This window comes from Lepidochelys olivacea (genome assembly GCF_965140295.1).
Source record: "Lepidochelys olivacea isolate rLepOli2 genome assembly, chromosome: 6".
Lineage (NCBI taxonomy): Eukaryota > Metazoa > Chordata > Testudines > Cheloniidae > Lepidochelys > Lepidochelys olivacea.
Window position 1 is genome coordinate 28470060 of NC_140416.1, and position 15373 is coordinate 28485432.

The 15373-nt window shown below is 41.7% G+C and overlaps 1 protein-coding gene across 1 annotated transcript in view; it reads right to left on the reverse strand.

Annotated features, from left to right (window-relative positions):
* Positions 1 to 15373, reverse strand: part of PDE3B (phosphodiesterase 3B) — a 235263-nt gene that overhangs the window by 58902 nt on the left and 160988 nt on the right. The window lies entirely within an intron of this gene.

Here is a 15373-nt window from a genome sequence, read left to right on the forward strand (position 1 = left end):
CGCAGAATATCCATTAGTTTTTGTCTATTATATAGAACATAAATCTTTGAATATGACATGACACACCTAGGTAATTCTAAAAAGACATAAAAGCTGCGGCAAGTAGGCTGAAGACATATACTCACCTAACACTGCATTTTACCTTTCCTTAGTATTGTTTAGAAAATGTACCTTACCTTCTCCAATAGTTGTTTTGAGTCCTACCGCCAAATGCCACATAGTCAAGTTTTTAAAGGAATGTTCTGGCCTGACAAATTTCCTCAAGCTACCTAATTATGGATAAACTAGAGAGCAATATTAGCATTATTGGGTTTAGTTTGGTTTGGCTTAGCAGGATCGCATAAAATCTATGTTGCCCATACATTAATTTCATAAGTATTGGTAATAAAGCAATGCCAAAATCTTTTAATTCAACTTTGGACTAATGAGATGGACAAATCTTTTCAGTCAATTTTAAGACTTGGTATTAGTAAAAAGTCACTCTAGTATTTTTCTTTCTTTTAATCTGAATTTTTGGCAGCCAGTTAGTGGTTCCCCAGAATGCAGTGTGTGACAGGGAAGTCCCTGAATAGTATGAAATTTCATTTACAAAAAAAAAAAAGTGAATTTCTCCAGAGTGGTTACTCAAATATTTTGATATGCACCAATACAGCTTTGACTGCTAAAGCACACTATGGACAACTACATCCTGGTAAAGATACCTGATGCTATAGTGGGAAGGGGAGATGCAGCTGTAACAAAGTTCTAGCAAGCTATTTGTTTGCTTATGTGAACTGCAAAGTCTTTTTATGCTCACTAACCACTAATTAGACATTAGAGGCTATTTTCCTGAGCACTACATATATACCAATTCTTAGTAAATAAATAAATCCACATCACATTTATTTAAACCTGAAAATAAACAATTAGAATTATCCTCTGTAAAATGGCCTTGAATTTTCTATAATCAGTCTGGAATGGCTACTGTGTTCACTACTGTCACAAGAGCAAAAGGCAGAGCTACAAATGGCACCAAAAAACTGTTGCTGACATACTGTAATTAGTAAATGCATCATCAGGCTTTTCTTATCATCAATAGGCATATTTCTTTTGAAGCAACTAAATGATGGCATAATTCTAAGTTATTTAGTAACAGTTCTGGCATAGGCTTGGTAGGTCTTTTAGCAGAAAACATTGAGAGGTTTGAGCCAGGTTGTTCCTTTAGAATTTCCTCTGCCTCAGACAAATCAGTGTCTTGAATCAAATTGGGTGGAGTAGTGTCCACTGTCACCTCAAAAGGACAAAGACAAGCATTAGCTAGTAACCTCTCCCTTCACTGAGGCAGAACTCTTCAGTTTTCTGCAGAGACACTGAGGTTAATATAGTCAAAACATCAGAGGCAGAGGGAGAATACCTGATTTTCTACAGCAGAGTAGTAATACAAGTCTTCTTAGCTACAGGAACGAGTGAGTTTATCACAAGTGGGGGAAAAATTAGTTGACAGCCATTTGCACGCTTGGCTTTATAAAAGATTTCTTTATTATAGTGACTATATTTCAGGAAGAGAGGTGGGGAAAGGTGAAAGACAGCTGTATCTCCAAATTAGAAATTTTAACTTATATAGCAAAGATGTTTTCCTAATCTCTTCCATTAACTTCTCAGCATCAGAAAAAAGACTGGCCCTGAGAAGGTAGAAATTCCATGTAAAAAAGAAGGATTGTCAAGCACTTAAGGTGCCAGCCTAGGACTAAGGAGACCTAGGTTCAACTCCCTGCTCTGGCACAGACTTCCTCTATGACCTTAGGCAAGTCACTTAGTCTCTCTGGGCCTCAGCTGCACATCTATAAAATGTAGACAATAGTATTTATAGACTTTTATTCCCCATTATAATAGTGTTGGATAAGATAAATACATTAAAGATTGTGAGGGTCTTTCAGACACTCTGGTAATGGAGGCAATAAAAATACTAAATAGATAGAAATGTACAGTATATTCAACTCACTCAGGACCAGACGATGAACTCCTTATGCAATTGGTGAGCAGCTACTTCCACAAGTAGTCTACTGGACTTAAACATGCTGGGCACCTTACAGAAAAGTATGAAGACCATCCAACAGAGCTTAGAATCCAAGGATGACATTCACCTTTGTGCAGGGAGCCACTTAAGGATAAACTACAAATGTAGTGGTGCATGCATCTTATATATATATATATTTATTTATATAGACACACAACTGCTCTTTGTCTCCTGAGAGTACCACCTCGAAGATGAAGAATCTGTTTGCTTTCTCTATTGCAATTGTGGGGAGAGGGTCAACAATAACAGATCCCATCTGGAGAATGGAAGAATATTGGAACACTCTGGGCTGGTGAAAGAGAGGAGAGGAGAGGGGAAAGATTCTACACATTGCTGCCTCAAATTCAGCTATACACACTGGCATGCTATTAGGTAAGGGGGGAGGGGCATGCTGAACCACTACAATGTTTGTGATACCAGGGCCAGAAATTTTGTCATGAAAGTGCAAGGGTTGAAATCCATCTTGCAACCTGCAGACCAATCTGAGTTGTCCTTATATATGAAGGTGCATACGCTCTATGACCTGATCACATATTCAGTTTTTCACAGGTCCCCTGCCTCATTCAGTGCACAGAATGTATGCAGTTCACTGAATGAGCAGCTGTTCAGTATTTTGGATAATTCAAACACAAGATCACCCTTTCTCTTCCTCCAATTCTCTGTCTCATTTGCTACACACCTTCCAACTTCCGCAATGAATGAGACAGAGCAAAAGACTCATTCATTATACAACCCTGTTTCATTGAGCACTGACTTCTCTGTGCACTGAATGAGGAAGGATTTCTGTGGAAAAAATAATATGGGATCATATGTAATTAAAGACTGTAATAATCCACATGCACAAGGAGGCTAAATTAAGGGTCCACAGGCAACCTTATTTGTATAATTTCCTAACTTCTGAATGCTTTACTTTGTGACCTTAATCTTCTAACATATTTTAATATGACTGAGTTTTTAAAAAGAAAATTGAAAATACAAATTCCATGAAGTGGAACCATATTGACCCCACATGGTTCATCTGCGGAGTTAAACCTTTAGTTCCACAACACATCCCTTTGCAACTTAAGCTGAGTAATAGATAGTAGTACAGTAAGAGCTTTGTTATTCAGCATGTTGGGAGAATGGGAGGTGCCAATTAGTCAAAATTTCTGGTTGGCTGAGAGTTAACCACCATACAGCACCATACAGAGAGGCAGTAGTGTGTCCGGAGGTGCCCACAGTACCAGACACTGAACTGAAGTTGACAAATCTTGATGAGTAACTGTCGGTACCAGGCAAGATGATTTTTGAACCATGGCATAACCAGTACGGAGAGATTCAGCAGGTCACATGCCATAGTATATGCTTCAAGGGTTGACGGCATCGGGGTAGCCTCTTGCTGCACTAAACCAACAAAGACAGGATCCCCGAACCAGTTGGTGCCACCTTAGGGGATGATCATAACGGGACTGGTACCAGTGCTAGAGTCAATGACCCTGTCTGAGAAGTTATTTGTATTGGAGAGTGCCTTGGATTGAGTGCACTCTATCCTCCTTCCCAGCATGTTTGATGGACTTTGGTGCCATGGACCTTGATCTCCAGGATACTAGTCCTTCAGTGTTGTCTTCCAGTGCCTCTTCCTCGGTACTGGAGAAGATCGGCATTGAGACTCTGCCAATACAGGAGGAGCTATCCGAACAGAGAGTCTCTGAGGGTGGGAGCTGGACTGCCTCCATCAGAAGTTGTTTTAGTCTGACCTCCCTATCCTTTTTAGTTCTGAGCTTAAAGTCCCTGCAGATTTGGCACCTGTCTCTGACATTAGCCTCTCCTAGGCACTTGAGGCACCTGGAGTGCAGGTCACTAACTGGCTTCTCGAAGGTATTGAAGCCTGAGAACTGAAGCATGTCCCAATACCCAGTACCCAAATGGCAGAAACCAGAATACAAAAAAGTAGCCCAATAGAGAAAACCTACTATTAAAAATATCTTAACACTAAAACTATTAACTATTAATGAGTACCAACTATATACAATACCCAAACAAGAGAAAACTTGCGTTAGCAAGATAGAACTAACAACCATCATGGGCAGTAGAAAGGAACTGATTGGGGTTGGGGGCAGCTCTGCCCTTTATACCATCATGCAATAGTGTGAGGCAGCAGAAGCCAATGGAATATGGCTGTGAGAAAAATCTCTGATGACAATGCACTGGGCACGCAAACACTTGAAGAAGAATCCCCAGACAGAATAGAGACAGGTGACAAAAAGCAGGGAATGTCCAATAGTTGCTCGATAGGCGTGGGGGAGATGGCACTAGTTTCAGGGCTTAAGCAATTTGACTGTGAAATCCCCACTGTCCAGAAGGGTATCAGACATAAGGTGCGTGCCTAGAGGCCCAAAGCCAGGGACTCTGCCCAACCCCAGAAAGCTAAGGATGCGTGGGATTCAGCATTTGGATCCCCTCATAGCAGTATGAGTTTCCAAAAGGTGGAGCTCTACGAGATCTGTGACAGTATCCATAATTCTTTTTCACCTGTAGAACTCAAAAAATCTCATCTGTCTTTGCAAAATTCTTAGCTGGCTTTTACAAATGCAATAACTAAAACAAAGATGGGTTAAGCAATTTCCCTTGAACGAAACTGCTGTGTAGTGGATAAGGTAAGGACTTAGTAGTTAGGAGACTGGTTCTGATCCTCCTATCGACTTGCTGTATGACCTTGGGAAAGACACTTAATCTCTGTGTAACTCAGTTACCCTCTCTGTAAAATACAGATTTGCTACCTCACAGAATGTTTTGAGGCCTAACTAAATAATATTTATAGACTTTTACATAAGTGCAAACTACTATTAAATCAAATCAGGGGAAAAGAACTCAAGACTGTATCATTTTCAATCTTGTGCTCAATCCACTTGGCTATGGGATCTTTAATGAGAGCTTTTGCAGCAGGTGTTTCTGTTTTGGGTAAACCAGAATAACGCTTCTTGTAACAGAACTCCCAGCATGCTGAGATCACCTCAATGGGCACTATGGATTTCACTGCACAGACCACAACATAGGTGCACACAATGACTAAAGTGTAGCATAAACATTAATGAAATTTAATAATCCTGATACAGGATACATTTTCAAACTTCGTAATTGTTGTTTTCACAACACAAAATTTAAGAAATTGTTAAATCATGTACTACTTGTCAGAGACTATATACATTCCGAATTTCAAATCTCAAATGTTAACTATTTTTTAGTTATGCTGAAGAGGAAAATATTGCACCTTTTTATGACAGAAAGACATACTTTTTACCAGAGTCATAACTCAAACATAACCACAGGGAGTTTGCTGAAACTTTCCAAAACAATCATGTTTGGGCAGAGACCAAGCCTGAAATATTTCGGTCCCAAAGAATTAATGTTTCACAAAGTTAGATGCATCTGAAAAGAGAGGCTTATAATAGATACTGTTTTATACCTTAAAAACAAAAGCAGTTATGCCCAAATTTCTATATTTTTAAGCTTCCATAGATTTGAATTGGAATGATCTCAACTTTGGACCAGAGAAAGCTTCTTTAGTGGTAAATATCAAATGCTAAATTATGTGTTTTAATGAAGCAGACTATATTCTTACAGATCCACATCTGAAAACATTTAATAGATCTTTTAAGTTGGAAATGATGTTTGAGCCTTAAGTGACTCTGGCCTTCTTCTCAAGTCACCAAGCTTTTATATCTATTTCAGTTATTATATTTTTAATCCAAAAACTGGTTTTGAAGTTTCATGTACCTATATTGCCCTTTAGAAAATTAACTATAAATGAGTAACTATGTTGTTAAATGACAGGTTTCAGAGTAGCAGTCGTGTTAGTCTGTATCCATAAAAAGAAAAGGAGGACTTGTGGCACCTTAGAGACTAACAAATTTATTAGAACATAAGCTTGTTAAACTGTGCCATCTACTGTTATAAGTGTGAAATTGCATAGCAAAATTTCAAATCATGCATTTATTATAAAACATACTTTTCTTTCGTGAACATATATTTGATATGCTGTGTAACTGAAAAATAACTTTTCACTTCAATAAACCTATGAAATGTTGCATGTAGAACTGCTTAATTCAAATACAATAAAATGTTTATTTACTCAACAAGCAGAGATTAGTTGAATGTTTTGTCTAAAATCAGATGAAATGACATGAAATTCCTCCGGATATATTAACTACTCAATCTCACACCTGTTCACTCAAATATCATGTAGAGAGAGTGAATGGTAGTTGACTGGAATAGTATACTAGCTATCATCACTACATAAATCAGAGGACAAAAACTAGAGACCAGGATAATATTTTTCCTCTCTGAGCAGTAGTTTAAACCCATTTTAACAGGAAGGTAAAGTTTAGGTAATCTGTCTTTCCCAAGGTGCCACAAGTCCTCCTTTTCTTTTTGTCTTTCCCATGTGCATTATGAAGTTTTAGCAAGAAAACCAAGAAAGCAATAGAATGACTTAAATGAAACTCTGACTATTTTAAGAATAAAATTTAGGTGAAGAAGTAGAGAGCCTCCTTTTCCCTGTGAAATTCAGATATCAAAGCCTGTAGCTCACTCGCTCACTCTTCTATTAGTTTTTCTAGTAATTACATCTTCAGAAACAGGTAATATACAGCCCATCCCTACATTGGCTAAGCAGATGCACTATCAGTCTTGCAGAACTAGATTCAAAAGTAATTGATCGTAGTTTTCTAAATGGAGATACAACATTAATGAGTCCTTTAAACATCACGGTAGTTTGACTATATAGGGTATGACCCTATTCATTTGATAGCCATTGTAGATGTGATTATAGACAGAGCAAAGCCTAACTTCTTTAGGTGGAAATATTACCAGAAATGTTTGAATTTGATTCCTCTTTCTATTCCAGTTCCATTCTTGATGAGATTTTTAAATCAGAGCTTCCATTCTGATTCGTAATTGGGTTTTCTTTTGGGCTACAAAAGAATCTATTGAACCTCTCCTGAATTTTCAGTGCCAGATCCTGACCCTCACTGCAGCAACTTAGTGAATATTTGCATGTGCAAAGCAATCACTAAGTTGGTGGATCTGGCTGCCTGAAGATGTCCATAATGTATGAGATTCTTTGAGCACTGAAGGTACTTCTACACCTGCCCCAAACTGACCCATGGCACAGGGAATATTGGTAAGGAAAAGACGGTATGGCTTGAGCATTTGGGGCTCCAGTGATCTTTGCTGCTCTAATTTGCTCTTCAAGACCAGACTGGAAACTATAAGATTAAGATGATGCATAAAAGGTGCATTCAAGACCTTGACACCCTATACCTGAACTGGATTGTACACAGAAGGTTTAGAAAAAGATTCCAGTCTTCAGTATCAATATTTAATAGGATTTGCCAGATGGAACCATTCCATCTGGCATGGTTGATGGTTCCAGATGCCAGATGGAACCATTCTAGATCAGACTTGAAGTTACCAGTGGTTCTGAAACAGTAGGTCTGGATCTGTTGGCAGTATATGAACATGTGTAGTACTACTAAATACCAAAATTGATAAGCCCAAATTTAAACCATGAGAATGATGTGGGCTCTCTCATCTTGAGCTTCCTGATGAAATGGTGAAGAAATGTCAGAGAAGTAAGTGCATGCAAGAATCACTGATTCGAATCCACCAAGAAGACATCTTCCACTGAGACTAGATCTCTTCCAGCCCTTGTTTGCCCTTTGGGCAATAAGACCCCGTTTTTAAATTATGATAATTGCTACATATCCTTTTAGGATACACTCATGCTGTTCCAGTCACCTGTGGCTCAGATAATGTCCGAGAACCATCCTTTATATATAAGGTAAAGGGAATCTATGAAGATCCACTTTATTGCCATTGTTCCCTCAGTCTCACGGGTTCTTGACATAACTTTAGGGAACAGCTTTCATCCTGTTCTTTAAGACATTGCTACAATACTGTCCAGGAAAATCCATAGCATACAAACCCTGAATTCAGTGAGCCAAGGACTAATTTCAAAGCAAAGTGAATTGATCTTATTAGCTATAGCATAGTTACATGTAATCTTGTTTTCTCTACTGATCACTTAAGTATTTATAGATTCTAAGGCCAGAAGGGACTATTGTGATCATGAAGTCTGACCTCCTGTATAATACAAGCCTCAGAACTTCCTCCAAAAAATTCCTGTTTGAACTAGAGAATATCTTGTAGAAAAATACCCAATCTTGATTTAAAAATTGCCAATGATTGAGAACCTACTACAACCCTCTGTAAATTGTTCCAATGAATAATTACCCTTGCTGTTAAAAAATTACACCTTATTTCCAGTGTGAATTTGTCTAGCTTCAACTCCCAGTCATTGGATCTTACACAAAATCTGAGGTACTTTCTGTGAGTAGCCTTAATAGCGATGTCAAAGTACATATCTTTCAGGCTGAAAGACCCAAATCTGTCAATTGCACAAAAAGAGGCCAGAATCACCATATGGCATTTGAACCTTTTGATCTATTTGTTCAACCCTTATAGATCCAGGATCTTTTTCAAAATTAAGCAGTAAAGAAAGTACAAGTAGAATTCTCCAGATATTCTTGAGAAATTTCTTTTTTTTTTTTTTTGCAGTTGTAGAAAGTTAATGGATTCCTGCCATAGGAGGTTTTTTTGAGAGTTTTCCCTGAAAAAGGAGGAGGAAGGAAGTTGAAAAGTGGTATGAAGAGGAATCATATAATTTTCCTGATTTCTAAACCCAAACACTTTGAGATAGTTTACTTTATGCCACATAGAAAAAAAGTCTGCCCTCAGAGAGGGAAAATAGAGGATATGTTTTGTCTGACAACTGAACTCTTGATGATAATCACACTTGCTGCTTTTGTTCACAGGTAGTGTCATCGTAGCAGATAAAAAGGCCTTTGAGCAATGTCATCTTCTTTGGTTGCTACCTCTTTGATGTTGATGAGGAGCCCTCCAGTACCAGGTGCTGAAATTTTTGGGTAGGTTCAGAAATGGGGATACTGACCAAATCATATTTCCCATATGAACTACAGTTTATAGAAAATTGGCCATCTGGTCTGTATCTCACTAAGTTTGTTGGTATGGCTATGAAGAATGCCCTTGTCACAGGTATACAGTACAGATGATATTACTGGACCAGAGGTCCCAAGAGCTTATGACTCAAGATTCCAATCCCAAATCAAGAAGGAAACATGCACCAGAGAGAATACCCCCAGGGCAGCTAAATGAATATGTCCACGCCGTGGTACTCATAGCACAATTAAGAGCATTCCTAAAAAGAAATAGAGTTTTACTTGGTGCAACCATCAAGACAAAATCAATTACCTCAAGCAATTTAAGTGCTACATGGAACAACCCTTCCAATAAATTATGTTATTATGGTGCAGAGGTACCATTAAATAGTTTTAATTTAACAGAGCCAAGAATAGTAAACATAACTGAGTGAGTTTTGGTAAAAGGAAAAAATGTATTATAATCCTTAGTGAATTATGTATTTTTGATGTATTGATTCTACAACTTTCTTTTTACAAGTTCTGAAAAGTTTATAAAAAGCTGTTGAAAAAACAGGTGGTTTTGCATTTTTGCTGGGGCGTCTCACTCTTTTCTAAGTACTCATTTTGCAAGAAATCTAAAAAGCTCTGGGACCTGACCTTTGGCTATACTATTGCTCCTAATCTTGTGATTCCTAGAATATCAGTTATATATCAAGAGTGATTGTCTATAAAGTGTTTTAGAAGTTTTTAGCCATAATAGCCAATCTAAATCCAACAAATTTAATTTAACAAAAATTGTGTGATGGGGTGTACCTGGCCCTTCATGGCTCCCTCTTGGAGGCCATGTGATCCTGCTACATCCCACGCCTGGATATGAGTAGCGAAGGCCTGCTTAGAGAGGCTGCATGGAAACAGTCAATCAGAGCCCAACAGGCTCATATAAAAGGAACTGCAGGGCCTTAGCAGGGGGTTCCCAGCTGGGGCAAGACAGTCAAGGAAGGGTGCTCCACTCTGGCCCCAGGAGCTCAGTGGGCTGTGTTTGGTCAGGGAGAGAGAGAGGACCTGAGAACTTTAACCCTAAGGTAATGGGTGAAGGTAAAGGGACCAGGAAGAGACCCAGGAAATGCAGCAGGCACTAATTAAAGGAAGCAACATGTGGCTGCTGTTTGTAGGGTCCCTGGGATGGAACCCAGAGTAGTTGTAGGGCTTGGGTTCCCCCACTGGCCACTAATAAAGTGGCCTAAGCCCCAAGAAGGGGACAAAGCTCCTTTAGAAGCTCAAGTGAAAGGGTGGATTTAAAGGGCCCAGAGAAAGGGCTGAAGACCCAGATGATGACAGATAGTTTGGAGAATTTTTTTCTACCCCGGAAGGGGTTCACTTTTCATGGTGTGACTTAGCTGGAGGGCTGAGCCACTGAAGAATTGCCTAGTGAGGTTGGAAATCTACATGGGGCCTCAAGAGTGGGAAAGATTGCAGTACCACATCCAGCTGATAGGAGGCACTCAGGAGGTGAGTAGCCCATCACAGTGAGCCATAAACACAGTTATTCACTTTCAGAAAGACAAGAGACTGTTGATGGGTAAATAACAGTTGTGTAATCCACTGGGAACACGTGTCTCAAGTTGTTCTCCAGTGACTGGTCTACAAAGGGGCTAGCAATTACTTCTGTATATATTAATATCAATAATTCTGTATATGTATTAATTCTGATAAATTCTGTTAGGGATCTGAAGGCCAAGGGGGTTCAAACCCTGCAGCTGATCTATGCAGGGGGATGGTATAGTTGCATGTGACTCACACAGTAAAGAAACCTCTTTAAAACAGATTTAATATTTATAAATTAAGAATTTGTAAATTGTGGTGTGATTCATATTTTATATATTTTGTTGTGTAACCCTCTGGTCAGTGTATATGTTGTGTTTCCCTCTGTACCCAAACTAGAGGATGTTTGTGATAACTCCCAGTTTGAGAACCAAGTTCTTTAGTATAAGCTATAAAGGCTCATGCCTTCAGCTTTGGAGATTATTGGGTCAATCATGGGTACTGGCCAACATGGAGGCCATTATACTTACAGGCAACCCACACTTTTATGTTTGAAGGCTGAGAGGTATGCTTAATACTGGCAGTGAAGGGATAGAGCAATAGGGAAACCTGCTGGTGGAATACAGGCAAGTGCAGCCTGCTTCTGCAGCTTCTCCTAGCCGGTATCCAAATTCTGGACATTCATGAGAGGCTATGGAGTGTTTTGGGAAGTGAGTGATTATACAGACTCCTGCATGGAAGTTTTGTCCAACTAACAAGTTATGTTGTCACTGCTAAATAGGGTTGCTCTTGCCGTACTTGTAGTAATTTTTAACTGGTGACAAAATGTTAGGCATGAAGATTTCAGATTTCACAGCCTCTCACGCTCATCTGAAGGGCTGAAATAACCAAGAGCAGCTTCAGCTGCACAGTTTCTCCCTCTGATTCCCAGGCAGGTTACTCCTGAGGGGATTCTGTGCCAAAAAATTTTAAAAAGTCTATGTACAGTATTTTAAAAGTCAATAAATAAATGTGGAGCTTCCAGCCTGACAGTAGGGAGCACAGGCTACTGGATGCAAGAAGGTGGGAATTCACCCTGCAGTCCCCAGCCCCCTCAGGACAGGGACTTAGCAGTGAGGCTGCACCTAACCCTGACACAGTGCAAGATCCAGACTTGCCGCAGATACACTGTGCGGCCCTGCCCCCCCACACCAGGTGCACCAGGTGTGGGCAGGCAGGATCCAAGTGTGGAGGGGCTTAGTGTGGGGGAATCCAGGTGTGGGGTAATAGGGTTCTGTACAGGGCAATCTGGGTGCTGGCAGCTCAGTGGGGGATCTGAATGCACGAGGGCTTGTTTTGGGGTTCTGGGTACAGGAGCAATGGGACTTTGCCTGGGGATCCAGGTAAAGGTGGTTGGGGCTCAGCTGGTGGGGTCTGAGCGTGAGGGTATGAGGCTCAGCGGGGGGTGGTCCAAGTGCTGGAGGAGTGGGGGTTGGTGGGGTGCAGGTCAGTTGTAGCTTTTTGGAGCTCAGTGGGGTGGGAGGGGAGTTCTCACTGGGATGGTCCAGGTGCATGGGGTGGTGGGATCTGTTCAAAAAACCACCTTATCTATCATTGAACTAGAACATCTTTCAGGAAAAGGTGTCACTGTATCCGCTTCTGCCTGAGAACAGCCACCAAATGTTTTGCGAACATTCGAGGCATGGATCACACTCTGAAAAGCAGCACTTTGTACTGAAAATGATAGGCCTCATGAGCAAATCACAGAAGACTCCTGTGCACCTGTTGAACTAGCACATGAAAGTAGGCCTCATTGATTGACATAAGGTAATCCCCAGGCAAATCTCTGTCACTGTCAGCTTCAAGGTCTCCATTTTGAATATGGTCCTCGTAGTGCACTTTTCAGATGTTTTAAATCTAACACTGCTCAATCTTCCCCAGATATCTTGTTTACCAGGAAAAAGACTGAGTAATGGCCGGAGAACATCTCCGCCTTGAGAACTCTCTGTGTGTATCACAATTCACAAAAGACAATCTTTGGCCTTCTGCATATTTTGCCTCTTTTGAGGATTTGAGGATAGTGGAGAAAGTGACTTTTCAGAATTTTTGAAAATTCTATGAGGTAACCATGTTGAACCACGTTCAGGACCCATTTTTCCAATGTTGAGAGAGGCCAAGTATGTAGGAAGTGGGATAACCTGCTGGAAAAAAAGAGGGAGAGGAGAAGCTGGTGTAATGCAAACTGGTAAGCTGCCCTTGACAAGGCAGTCAAACAGACTGCTTGACATTCCTACACTGCCTAGATGAGCTCATTGCAGACAAAAAGTGTGTGGGGGGGTGAGGAAATCTCGTCTTCTGACTCTTCCCTCTTCTCTCCTCCTCCTCGACTGGTCTGGTTGCCTAGGTGTAAAGGGCTGGAAATGGTGGAATGATTGAGGGCAGAACTGCTTCTTTTCAGGGAAGGGAGTATAAATCCCCAAAGACTTCAACGTAGCCCTGGAGTTCTTGAGACTGCAGAACTCGTCAGTCTACTGGAAAAGTGGTTCGATCCCTCAAAGGGGAGATCCTGAATAGCGTGCTGGATGTCCTGTGGAATACCAGATGATTGAAGCCATGAACACCTACATATTGTAGAAAACAGATGCCATGGCCCTGGCTGCAGAGTCTTCCCTATCCAATGCAACCTGAAAAGAGGTCCTAGCAACTAGTTTATGGCCTGAAACTCTTGCTGGGATTCTTTGGTAACTTGTCCAAAAATTTGAGAATATTGTCCCAGAGGGAGAAGTTGAATCTTCACAACAAGGCTTGCTGATTCAAGACACAAAATTGTAGTTTGGCAGTCAAATAAGTTTTCCTACCAAAAAGACCAGGTTTCTTTGCATCTCTTTACTTTCTGGTAGGCGTGGGCTCCCCTGACACTCTCTGTTCACTGCCAAGACAAAGGTCCCCAGGAGTTTGTGTCTGTAAAAATACTCAGATCCCCGTAAGGGACATGGCATCTCTAGCCAATCTTTTCATCTGTTGGAGGCAGAGAAGATGGTGTTTGCCTCATTTATAGGGAGAACTACTTGGTAAGATCCTCTTGAAACTAAAATGTATGCTAACTATGTGAGTTCTCCTGAACTACCTCCATCTGTACGTCCAAGGAGGAAGCCACCCTCTTCAACAGGTCCTGATAGACTCTGTAATCATCTTGTAGAGACAAGGACACACTGGACACCACCACTTCTTCAAATGATGAGTAGGAACACAAAGCAGGTTGAGGTTGAGCCCTCCACCCTGGTAACTCCTCTGATGGAAGTGCTGCTAGGGCAGTTTGCTCCTACTTGGCAGCCAACTTGGTGCCAAGGATGACTTAATGAGCCTCCTCATATGAACCATCCCAGTGCTTACTCAGGGATATAAAGGGATGAGAGTGAAGGGAGGATCTGGTGGTGGCAGGAAACCCCCACATGTTCCAATATGGCCACTGGACTTCAACCTCTTGCAGACCAAGGATCCATGTCCTGTAGCCAATGTGGAACCTCTGCTGGCAAAGGGCAAAAAGCCCTGGTTGTTGGAGAGTGACAGCTCCTATCTCGAGATTGAGTCACATATAAGCTAACCACCGATTCTGAAGCCCAAGTCATCCAACAAGGGGGAGGTGTGCAGTACCCCTTAGTGCCAAGAAGTGCTGTAGAGGCTCCAGAGACTACAGTACCACCCAACCCCATGCATCCAGACCCCCTCATACCCAAACCCTCCTGCTGAGCCTCACCCACCCACACTCAGAATCCCCCTGATGAGCCTCACTCCCCCTGCACCCGGATCCCCACCCCACCAAGCCCCAACCAGTTGCACCTGGATCCCCACCCGACTGAGTCTCACTCCCCCAACAGCTGGACCCACCACTGAGCCCCCCCACACCCAGACCCCTGTGCAGAGCTCTACCCGCCCACATCCAGACCCCGCCCCCCACTGAAACTCAATCACCTTCACCTGGGCCCCCTGCAGTCCCATTACCATTGCACCGAAAAAACCCCAACAAGCCCCTGTGCACCCAGATTCCCCACTGAGCCGCCCGCACCCAGACTGCCCCACAGAGAACCCTCTCAACCTGGATCCCCCCATACTAAGCCCCTCCACCCTTGCATCCTGCCTTGCTGAGTATGCCTGCCCACACCTGGCATGGAGGGGCAGGGCCCCGGGGTGTTTTTGGGGCAGGCCTGGTCCTTGAACTGTGTCAGGGTTGGGTGCTGCCTCACTGCTGAATCTGTGTCTCGTGGAGGGGGAGCTGCACAGTGATCTCCCACCTCTGTGCAGCCAGTGGCGTGTGATCCCCAGTGTCATGCTGGAGACACCACATTTATTTGACAAATAAAATTTGCACAATTTTGCAGAATTTTAAAATATTGTGCACAGAATTTTTAATTTTTTGTCACAGAATGCCCTCAGGAGTAATCATACCAGTCCCTTGGATCTAAGGAAGGGATAATAGATGGTAGAGTGACCATCTGGAATTTCATTTTCTTCAAGAACTTGTTTAACAGCCTTAAATCTATAAAACAGGCCTGATACTCCCTTTTCTTTTGGGATTAGGAAGTAATGTGAATAAAATATCTTCCCTCTGAAGAACACAGGAACCTCCTGTATGGCCCCCATAAGAAGGAGAAACTGGACCTCCTGAAGTAGCATGCTCTTGTGAGAGCAGACCCCCAAGAGGAACAGGGAATAGTGGTGGGAAGGAGGGGGTCAGAAATAAATTATAGGGTGTATCTCAATTCCACCATGCTTAAGACCCACTGATCTGGGGTGATGAAGGTCTATGTATTTAGGA